The sequence below is a fragment of the Mustela lutreola genome, chromosome 7 (assembly GCF_030435805.1).
Source record: "Mustela lutreola isolate mMusLut2 chromosome 7, mMusLut2.pri, whole genome shotgun sequence".
Lineage (NCBI taxonomy): Eukaryota > Metazoa > Chordata > Mammalia > Carnivora > Mustelidae > Mustela > Mustela lutreola.
Window position 1 is genome coordinate 83,006,751 of NC_081296.1, and position 10,583 is coordinate 83,017,333.

The window sequence follows — 10,583 nt, forward strand, 5'->3', positions numbered from 1 at the left end:
AGACCTATGCCCCTGGGGATAAAAATGCATTATATGTTTATAAAAAATTTTTAAAAATTTTTAAATTAAAAAGAAAGAAAGAAAGAAACTTGGAGATTGAGAGGCACCAGAGAGGGTGGGCTTGCTGAGTCTCTGGGGATGCTGGGTCTCTGGCCAGCTGGTATCAGGTCAAAGAAGAGACTCTGCAGCCAGAACCCAGACTTTGGGAAGGAGGAACCTGTCAGGTGGTGATGCCATCTCTGACAAGGTTCAGTGAGGCTGGTTTGGGGAAGTGTCAGAAAAATAGCAGACTGAAACACCTGTTGCTATTAGGAAAAAAATACATTGCTTCTAGAGTGAGGACGCATTGTTAGGATAACAATGACAGGTGCAAAACATAAAATCAGGAATAGAAAATATATGGGGCGGGGGGAAATATATGGGAAGGAGCCTGTCCCTTCTGCTCCACCCAGGCTCCTGGTCTCTCTCTAGTGCCTCCTACAGGCCAAGTGCAGGAGTCAAATGCAGTTTACAAGAACGCAGTTTACAGAATACCAACCCCAGCTTCCCAAAGCTCCCAGTGGCCATGTGGGCCTAACGCTGCCAGACCATAGCTTAGTAACTGACCTGGTCACTGTAACTTGATAGAGATTCACTGAACTGCTTCCCCAAATCAGGTACTTTTTGAAAACAGGCATATCTTAGATCTCTAACTTGTTCGCCTGCCAGCGGTTCACAGCTTGTATTTTTTACTGATATGATAGAGTAATTCAACACTGAACTTGAAACTGCAGGGGAAAATGTAAGAACATTGCTGATTTGTTCCAGGAAGTGAGTGCATTCACACTCAAATTGTTCATGTGGATTGGGCCAATGTCCACTGGAGACTCCATTCACTTCTACTGCTAAACTTCCCTGTAGTCAATGGAACCATGGTTACTGAAGAATGCAGAGTTATTTACTGGAAATGCAGTCAAAATTCGGGGAAGATTCACAGTCTTTGAGCATGAATCATGTTTTAAGTTTCCATGATTGCTTCTAGAGTGTGAACCTCTGTGTGTGACTGAATTGTCAAGTATCTGCCATATCATTTCAAGATGATTTTATTCTGCCTGGTAGAATTATGTCTATCAAAAAGACAGAGTATCCTGCAACTTTGAATATAGACGGTGTAAGTACAGAAAATTCCAGAATGATTCTGTAATTGTTGGCTATATAACTATTTTTGGCTCTATAAAAGTGTGTTCTCTTTTAAAAATGATGAAACTAAATCTTATAGCCATCTGCTCATTATCCGACTAAAAAGTAAGGCATGCCCTCAAAATTTTGAGAAAAGTTTATTTTATTAAGTATCGAACAGAATTTTGTTGTAGTTTTACAACTTTAATAACTAGCCTTAGAATTCCTTTTATATATAAAAAGTGAACTGTTTTTGATTAACTGTTTTTTTGTTTCTGTAAAAAAATCTACATACTATATATTTACTGTACATAAATAGCCAGAGTGATGGACAAGTTCACAGACAATCCCAAGCCTTTGAGGCTACACGTGTTTCAGAACTCAGTTTTCCAATTTAAAAAAAAAGTAGTATGGCACAGATACTCAAGTACCATTTGAAAATTCACATTAACTAACGTCAGTAGACTACGAATAGTCTCATGTCTATGCATACCAAATCAGGGTTTATTACCATGAAGTACCAGGTGAATTATAAGGAATCTTTTGATTTTTAGAACATGTCAGGTTTTGGAATTATAAATAAAGAGTTGTATTTGTGACTACTGTCAAACAAGATATCTACATGTCTGGAAATTGGTCTATCCAATCGTGTAACCTCTAAATATGACCTGAGAAAGCTTCATAAATGTGATTTTTTAACAAACAGAAAAGACTTTAGCATGTTTATATGCAAAAGAAGAGAAATTGAGATTCAAAATTCAAGGGGTAGAAGTAATAGATGTCATAAGAAAATGAAAAATAAAAATAGAGAGATCCTTTTGCTTCTTTCACTTAAACCATCATCTGCTGAGTGACTTCTGTATGCCAGAATTGTGCCAGATATGGAAAATCCAAAGACAAATAAGCCCCAGTTCCTGCCATCCAGAGGCCTCCAATAAAGTATGAAATTCAATAAAGTATGAAAAATTATCCTAGAAGGAAAATCCATAGATGTACAGTGGAACAAAAAGGATGAAATAATTGATTCTTTTCAGAAGAAAGAGTCAAAATATTTCATTGATAAATGATAACTTGAAAAATAAATAATTATTTCTCAGGTTGGATGTGGGAGAACTGAAGGGAAGAAGATTACTTTTAGATAAGAGGAGTTAGTGAACTGTTAGTGCAGTTAGTGCACATGGTTGTGAGACTGTGTGTCATGAGAAATGTAATCAACAGCATAGATAGAGTCCTCGATATCAATGCAAAACACTTTTGAGAGCCTACTGTATGGTCTACTTACACTGTACAATATGGTAGTCAGTGGGCATTTGTGGCTATGGCATACTTGAAATGTGACTTTTGGATAAGTAACTGAATTTTTAATTTTATTTAAATTTCTTTTTTTTAATGTGTTTATTACTTTACTTATAATAACCATAATAAACCCATTATATATTCACAAACTACATATCTGTTATAAAAATAGCAGTATTTTCCAAACTACTTTGGGATATCCCACCCTGAGATCATTTTTACTATGCTAGTAGACCCATTTCCTGGTTGAAAAAAAAAAAAAAAGTGGAGGGCATCTGATGGTGGGCCTGAAGTCATTTCCGTTCAACAAGGATGGTAGTTAGAAAGAAAACTGGACACATAGCTTAGAAAATTTAGGACACCTGGAACACATGAAGACAATTAAAACTGACAAAGACAAACTACATACCGTAACTATCTCTCACCATATCTAATCCCAAGCTGAAGGAGGAGCTCCAGCGCATCCTCGTCGAAGAGATGAACCAGCCTTTGTGAGTTTCAGTAGCACATGGAACCTTGCACCTACCTGGAGAGACATGATCAGCCAATTTCTTTTTTTAATTTATGAAATATCTATTAATAGGTACAGAATTGATAGGCCATAAGGTAAAAACATTTTAGACTTTGCAGGTCATGTGGTTTGTAGTCACCTAGCTCTGTCATTGTAGCATGAAAATAGCAGAAGACAATATATAAACAAGTGTGTCTGGGTTCTAATACAACTTTATTTACCAAAACAGTTGGCATACTGAATCTGGCCTGTGGGCCACAATATGCCAACCATGCTTTGGAGTATAATCATAACTATTTTACATCCATATTCCAAATCCCACACAGATTCATCTAGTGGTCAGCACTAAACTTAAAACATACAGAGAAAAGATGTCTAGGATATAGAGTTCCACATTAGGTATGTTGACAGTACAAAATCACCAACCCATGTTCTCAAACTGTCTGCAATTATCCTGAGTTACTCCTATAATGGGGGGGGGGGGGACCAATAACTCATCAACACTATAAAAATATACCTGTGGTATATAGATAGACACTATTCATGTCTTTACGGCCCAGGGGAGTTTGGTAAATGCAAAGGAGAGGGCATGTGCCTGGCAGCATCACGGAACTTTTCATAAGGAATGTCATAAGAGTGATGAACTCTTCAAAGGACTCTGCCTTTCACAGGATAATTCCCATTGGGATAAACAATTCAAATGGGAATCCTTAATTCAAAGGTTTTTGGAGAATGATATTTTACCTCATTCTGTCCCATATAATGTGTATAGTTCAGTGTTTTTAAAAAATAATTTTTTAGTAGCACAACACTTTCTTTAGATGAAATCTTAATCAGAGGTGGGAATTAATAAAACATAAAGGGGGGCTTCTATGGGGAACTGTAAAGAAATAAAGAGATTAAAGTTGAACACCACCAGTTGAAACCATGCTAGAGATGGGGGAGTATTTGCATTACAAAGGTGGCTATTCACTATAGGCCTTACCGATTTTCTTTTTTATATAAGTAGAATTTTAATACATTAAGGTACATCTATGTGTTATTATGAGCACTCCTCTCAGCCTATCCTGTATACTGGCTGTATACTTGTATATGTGAAGCTCAAACTCATGACCCCGAGATCAAGAGCCACACACTCTTCCAAATGAGTCCGCCAGGTGCCCCCATAGTTATTCTTAACCCTAATATTATCCTTTGGTCTGATAACTCAGGCTACCTTAATATCCTGGGACATCAAGATAAAGATATTCCCACAGCCAGATTTTCATTAATACTCTCCAAAATGGGGGCAATTTTAATGATATGTCTAAAAAACTATTATTTCCTGTAATCTCTAGGCATGAGGGGTACATCAACAACACTGCTGAAGAACCATCCTTAAAAAAAAATTCAGATATTGCTACAGAACACAGATCACCTTCTGAAAAAGCACCTAAAGATCTGAAAAGTCTCTCTCTGTATCCTCTAAACACCCAGTAGATCTGCAAGACAATTTGTTTGATTGACAAGAGAGAACTATTTCAAATGCCAGTGGGTAGCCTTCCAGCAAACAAGACTACAAGAATGTTTTCCCCCTACTGCTAATGGCTAATCCTGGCACTGAGCCTTTGGCTGCTGCTTCCCAACATGGGTATCCTTTTAGTAAATGTGCCTGCCACAGCTTGCCTCAAACGGATATGGTGTCAAAATGCAGAGAAAAGAAATGAGTTTAAGAAAGAGAAAACTGGTCTCTATTAGCCTCATATCCATTAGGGTGCAGGGTAGAGTCAGCTGGAAGGGCAAACAGGCATTTGCCCAGACAGAAAGTCCGTTTGTTCACTATGATAACATACAAGCTTCTGAAGACGAGATACCCTCATGCTCTAAGCCCCATCCATGTTTAAGTATAGAGTGCAATTCTCTTTTATTAGTACTTTTTTCTTTGTGGGCTTTTGATCTTAAGAATGGAAATACTCGGGGTGCCTGGGTGGCTCAGTGGTTTAAGCCTCTGCCTTCAGCTCAGGTCATGATCTCAGTGTCCTGGGATCGAGCCCCACATGGGGCTCTCTGCTCAGTGGGGAGCCTGCTTCCCCCTCTCTCTCTGCCTGCCTCTCTGCCTACTTGTGATCTCTGTCTATCAAATAAATAAATAAAAATCTTTAAAAAAAAAAAAAAGAATGGAAATACTCAGAAATCAAGGGCAACAAAATAGCCTAACCAACACGGAGCTTATATAGCAGTCTATACCCTAAGATGAGAGCACAGTTGACAACAGAGATCCACATGAGCAAGCAGAGCTTGGAGAAAAATGCCCTGCATCATGATTCCACAGCATTTGGACAAAGATTGCCTTTGGTCTCATGATCACAGCTGCTATTTGAAAACCCTGGTGCAGTTCTTGACTGTGCCTCCTAAGCTTAGAGTCATCTCAAAGCCTTTCCTCAAAGATAAATATAAAGTGTTAATAACCACCATCCAGAATGATAGTGTAAGGCAACCAAGAACATGATAAGGACTACCTAAGTCCCTGGTCTCAAAAGGCCAGTGTTCTAAAAAGAGGCTTTGCAATATTTTCTGCATAAATTAGTGACACAATGAGTATAAGATTAAAATTGGGTCAAATCTAACCAATACTAATCAGGTAAAACTAATACATGGTCATAAAAATTGGAAAAATAAATATGCTTCTTTATGATTTCAAATGTCTGCAAGAAATGGTTAAATGATCTTGGGAAGGAATATTAACTTTTAAAAATAATATATGTCAGATGTTTTCAAAGGTTAGAAAATTGGTACTTGTCATACCAGAACAGGTAGGAAAATCAGAAATATGCACACCATCCAAAAGCACTATATTATGTGACTCTGGCATTCTTCCACCTAATGTATAATTAAATTACATTAGGCATTTATTGAAGCCCACTATGTACCCAGCATTGAACTAGATGCTAGAAATAGAAATACAAGTGACATTTATTTCTTGCTTTCAAAGTGGAACTCATAATTTAATGGAGGAGATAGAACTCATTGAAGATTGAATACAAAGATGAAATTCCTGTTCGGTTGAGCTCACTTGACCCTACTATGGAAAACCCATCTTCCTTATTAGGCCACTTTGGTACTAAAGTCTTAAAAACATCATGTGATAAGTTATAAACAAAACAGTATGAACCAAATACTCTGGAAATGTTACAAATGACATGGAAAGGTTTCACCAAGGTCAGAACAACTGAGCAGGGCCTCAGTCAGTGAAGAGCATTTACTTGGCTAAGAAGGAAAGAAGGAAAGGGGAGATTGGGTCAGCATGATCTATGGAGATTTGAGAGTATGTCACATCTGAAGAAAGATAGCCCATTGTGAACAACAGCTGGGGATATATAATAGGGATGGGGAAGTGGGAAGTAAATTAAGAATTGCAATTAGAGCATAAAGTAGCTAAATAATCTTTGACCTAATAGGTTTCAGTGATGTAATAAATCTATCTTCTGAACTTTATGTTTTTAAATTTGACAATGACAGAGCTCTTGGTTTTATTTAGAGTCCTTATTTTCCTAAATGCCTCCATGTTATATCCATTTCACAATAAAACAAACCATAAAGGATAAATTCATAGCTACTCATCCTGACCAATGCATCAATAATTCTTTAACATAGAGTTCAGTAATTATATGTTTAAAAAAAAAAAAAAGTAAGAATTTGAAGATAAAAGTTCATGGACCTTTGCAGTGTATTTCTATCTGGAAGGTTAAAACAAGGCAAGTGTTAGGTGGAAGGGACTTAGAGTAAGAGAACAATAGTGAGGGGTGCCTGGGTGGCTCAGGTGGTTGAGCTGCTGACTCTTGATTTCAGATCACGTCAAGATCTCCGGGTCCTGGGATGTAGCCCCATGCCTGGCTCCATGCTCTGCTCTCTCTCTTTTTGTCCCTCTCCCTGCTCACTCACACACTCTCTTTCTCTCTAATAATAAATAAATAAATAAATCTTTTTTAAAAAAATACTGAAAATGGAAAAAAAGAGATGAATCAGAGCGGTGCTTTAAAGTAAGAATCAAAATTAGTATAAAGAGAAGTAGATGCCCTACACTACAAATTCTGGGAGAACAGAACTCCCTCCTGCTACTGGGCAAGCTAAGACAAAGTGAGACAGTCGTTTGCATGAGCAGTCCTCACCTCCTTCGCCACCCTTCTGTGTTTGACTCCGTTGGCACATGACAACCTCTCTCTGGCTGGCTTCTTGTTAGATTCTGCCACTCTGAGGTACTGGTGGATATTGGAAGATGAAAAAGAGGGGAAATAAATCTTTTTTTTCTTTCAAGACTTCCTTTCAAGAGCACCTTTCGGCACTTCTGGGACCCACAGAGTAGAGTCTCTTCCTCGGTCCTGGTTCCAGTGTTCACATCCTCTCAGCAGTCCTAAAACCTGACTGCCCAGAAAACCCTTAGCATCACTGGTCCTGGCTTCTCAACAATTGCTCCATGGTTCAAGCACTGACTAGGTTCAAGCACTTCCTTGGGTGCCAGGCCTGTTTCGTACACCAAGTCATAAGGTAGAGAAGTGTCCCTGACCTCTAAGAACACACCCCCTCTTCTCCTTTGTTTCCCAGACTTAAGGACATATGCTTCATTCTGCATTCATCTCTGGATTACATCAGCTTCCGTTTTTTGTTCTCTTAACTCCTCAACACATTTGTAACCAGTCACCTAAGTCACCTCTATTTGAAAAACAAAGCACTTTACTGACTAGACCCTAAATTATTCAATCCTTGTTAGCAACAGTCAGCCCACAAAACAGATTCACCAAGATTAAATTCTTAGAGTGAGTTCCTGAGCTATGTGACTTTAAATGCAGAGATGTCATAAATCCCACAGGAAAACAGGATTCTAATAATCTATGGCATGCTTTGGATTCATGATTTCTTAAATTAACGACTGAGATTATTTGAGATCAATTGCCTATAGAAGGCAATAATTTGGGAGAACAGTTGGGTGTTACATTGAGTTCTTATGGTAGAAATGATTTTACATACTATGGGGTGAAGTGTCTGCTTTTGGAGAGTTTACAGAAATAAAATCATAATCACAGGGCTTTAAACTCCTAGAACAAGACATCATCAAAAAGTATCCCTGAAAAAAATCACTTATTTTTTTCAGTGCCAGGCAGATATTAGATTATTTATTATTATTATCATTATTATTATTATTAAAACCATTAATCTCTTGCTGAAGATAGGGTAACAAATTTACCCAGGCAGTTGCCTTGTAAGAGGGTAACTGTTCTCCTTAAGATAAGGAGAACACCCATCATTATCTCTATATCCCTAACTGGAATCTTTTTGCATATACCCCAATGGGAGCAAATACAAAACCTAACCCAGGAAAAAAGAAACACCAAAATAGTTACAACATTTCTCTAATTCTTATCAGCAGATACCTGGAGAATATGGAGGAAATAAATTCCAAGGGTGGTAAGCCAAGGAGAATAGAATATAATAATGCATGGAACCAGATTTTTTACTCTGGATACACTTATCTGAGATACTGAAATTAATAGGTTAACTTGAACAACTAGAAATGTTCTGATAGTTGGCTTTGTTAGTTTACTAAACCAGGACTCAGTGGGTAACCTGTATTCAATATTTAGATGAAAAAATTTCCCTAGCATAGAGAAAAGAATCCATAAACCTAGACAGATGGAAATGTTAGCATGGATTTACTATATATGATCCATCACATTTCCTCCCTATTTCTCAAGGGGTCCCAAAAGACATTCATTTTCTTAAGCATTAAAAAAATGCTTTATTTTGGAGAGAACCTAATCATGTAAAAGCTCTGTGTGTCTGTCCTCTGAAGACTAAAGATGATAATGTTGAGAGATACCCCACTGACCCAAGTTTCCTGATTTCAATGGGAAACAAGAACTAAAGAGACAGAGGCCAAATAACAGAGAAAAGATGAGTTTGCTTTAATGAAATGGGCAGAAGGAAACAATAACAATCAGACAGAAATCCCTGTTTGGATAGAAATATTTGGTGGTAGTTAAAGAACTATGGTGTTCTTAGGAATGAAATAAGTAGATTTATTAACTAATCTATATATCTAAAAACAACTCTAGGAATCCAAAATGCCACTGTGGTACCATTTGTCAAAGTAGGAATTTATGAAGCTAGATAATATACAGAATTTGGACCTAGATTTGCCTTATAATATGTTCAGATACTCATGGTTATTTCTTCAGCTCTAGAATATATAACTGAAATAGATCAGTAGAATTTTCACATTGACTCCCTGATCCCTGGAGCGAGACACCCCAGAATATTAAAAAAAAAAAAGCAATACCTTATTTTCATGGAAATTGACAAAATTATTGTTATCATTGAAACCTTAAAAACATTTTTTTCTTTTTTTCCTCCGTCCTGCTGTGTGTGGCTGACTGTTTCTGGCCATGTCTTCTCACAAGACTTTCAGAATCAAGTGATTCCCGGCCAAGAAACAAAAGCAGAATCATCCCATTCCCCAGTGGATTTGGATGAAAACTGGTAGTAAAATCAGGTACAACTCCAAGAGGAGGCACTGGAGAAGAACGAAGCAGGGCCTATAAGGCATCACATGTCATGAAATGACATACCTAACGGGCATCACGTATTTAATTAAACTGTGTGAAGATCATGTGTTCTATCCTATCACTCTGTAAATATCCTTCCTACCTGGCCAACAGACATGTTTTATTAGGGAAATGATTTTTCTGCTACTATGCCTTTGCACCAATAGGTTGGTTTGGTATTAAATTTGAGAACTTTTAGTGCTAAAAAAACAAAAAACAATCAAACAAACAAAACGAACAAAATAAAAAACCTTGAAAAATATTATAGTGAGGGACGCCTGGGTGGCTCAGTTGGTTAAGCAGCTGCCTTCAGCTCGGGTCACGATCCCAGCATCCTGGGATCAAGTCTCACATCGGAGTCCTTGCTCGGCAGGAAGCCCGCTTCTCCCTCTGCCTCCATCTGCCAGTGCTTGTGCACTCTCTCTCTGACAAATAAATAAATAAATAAATAAATAAAATCTTAAAAAAAAAGAAATATTATAGTGATGATATCTACCAACTCCCAGTATTCACATATGTACAAGGGACAGGTGGATGTTGAAGAATAACTATAGATTATGATAGATTTGATTATGTGCTGGTTCTAAGTGCATCTCATGATCTATATGTAGGATCTTCAGATATGGTCTAGATGTGAAGCAAATCAATTCAGAAATTAACTGTGTTATTTCCTCTATACCAATTATAAAGAATTGGAATATAAAGAACCAGAGCAATTTTCTTTTACCAGGAAGGGTCAGCAACATACCTTCATTTTGGGGTTATATCGACTCTCTTGCTCTTTGTAAGCTAGTCTTCAAAGACCTTGATCATCTTGACATCCCACCGATATGTTAGTGAACTAAATGATATCTAAATAACTTTTATTTTTTAATTTCTTTAAAGATTTTATTTATTTATTTGAGGGAGAGCATGTATGCATGCAGGAGCGAGGCTGGGGGAAGCAAAGGGGCAGAGAGAATGACAGACAGACTGTGCTGAGCTCAGAGCCTGACGTGGGGCTAGATCCCAGGATCCTGAGAACGTGACCTGAATCTGGA

General features: G+C 37.6%; 1 pseudogene; it reads left to right on the forward strand.

Moving 5' to 3' along the window:
• Positions 1 to 9,384: 9,384 nt before the first annotated feature.
• Positions 9,385 to 9,540, forward strand: LOC131835330 (large ribosomal subunit protein eL39-like; annotated as a pseudogene).
• The last annotated feature ends 1,043 nt before the right edge of the window (positions 9,541 to 10,583 follow it).